General features: G+C 35.5%; 1 pseudogene; it reads right to left on the bottom strand.

Moving 5' to 3' along the window:
- Nucleotides 1-1,454, bottom strand: part of LOC107757788 (E3 ubiquitin-protein ligase HECW1-like) — a 43,123-nt pseudogene that overhangs the window by 24,297 nt on the left and 17,372 nt on the right.

The following is a 1,454-nucleotide window of genomic DNA, read 5'->3' on the forward strand; positions in this document are numbered from 1 at the left end:
TATATATATATATGTGTGTGTGTGTGTGTGTGTGTTTATATGTGAACAAAAGTGTAAATGAAATCTGCTCATTATATAAAGTGATTATATCTCTTCACAAGACTTGGATTAAGCCACTCAATTGATATGAATCCATTTTGGTCAACTAAGTTTTTGTTACCTGAACTTTCAATGTGGCAGAAACCTCTCAGGTGTTATTAAAAATATCTTTGATATTTTATTTATTTGATATTATAAATTTGTGTTTGAAGTCTTACGGGTTTGAAATGACACGAGGATGAGTAAATGATGACAGAATTTTCATTTTTAGGTAAACTAACACTTTAAGGTCACCTTCAAGGCCTGTGTCTTGTAATTGGCGCACTTTACCTTTAAGAAACAAAAAGAGAGTTTGGCTGACTCTATGGCTATGGAGGTAGGCCTGTATTTAGCCATGAAATGATAACCTGAGATTATCTGCAGGATTAATCCTCTGAGAAACAGATGGCACAGACTATTCTGCTCTTGAGGGACTCTTGATGAAACGTGACAAAACAGCAGCATTCTCTACACATCTGCAACATGAAGCAGCAGTAATGTACACATTCTACATGACTGATCCGTACACACGTTGTGTTCCTCACCACTGCTCATCTAAAGGCATGATGTCTGGACATTTAAATCATGACGCAAAATAAAACTTTTCTTTCGTTCGCTCACCGGTGCGGAGGGGTTTTTCACGGTCACACATGGCGTTGTGGCCCGCAGGGCTCCACTCACTCCATGATAATATTTAAAACAGATCTTAGTCTCCGCTGAAAAAGAGCCAAGCACAGAAAAAGGTCACAGTAAGAAACTTTTTGCAGATTTTAAATATTCAAAAAAAAATTTCAGATATGCATAAATCATCTATTCACGTGGGACTAATAAAATACTGACTACAAGGTAAACATTTCCACCCTATAAATTACAAATGCTGTCCCCAATTAGAAATAGCAAACAGCCAAACAAACATAGTCTGTGTTTCTCTTGTACTTTATTTCAGGCCCCCAACCATCAGTTGGTTGAGAAGGAAGTGTCTGGAAAAAAATGGTTGGGACTGGTTTTGTTCATAGTAAAAATAGTTGAATGTGGTTATTGTATCATTTTTTTTAAGGGGCCCCTGACTACATCCCACCCCAACTTCCTCTTTAACAGGAATAGGAAACATTAACACAGGGACGAAAATGTTGTGATAAAAGAAATCGTGCTTGCTATTTGAGAAATAATGGCCTGAATTATTAAAATCATGTGTAATATTAATTTTAATATATTTTAATTTTAAATGTATAGGACATACAAAAAATATTTCTCACATATGACATCTGGGTAATTAGAATGAAGTAGATCAATCTAAACAAAAATACTAATCAATCTATCTGACCTGGTTAGAAACACCATGAACATCCTTGAATAAATAATATTTCTGGGGGGGG

Source organism: Sinocyclocheilus rhinocerous, unplaced genomic scaffold, assembly GCF_001515625.1.
Source record: "Sinocyclocheilus rhinocerous isolate Xijiao unplaced genomic scaffold, SAMN03320098_v1.1 scaffold112, whole genome shotgun sequence".
NCBI lineage: Eukaryota > Metazoa > Chordata > Actinopteri > Cypriniformes > Cyprinidae > Sinocyclocheilus > Sinocyclocheilus rhinocerous.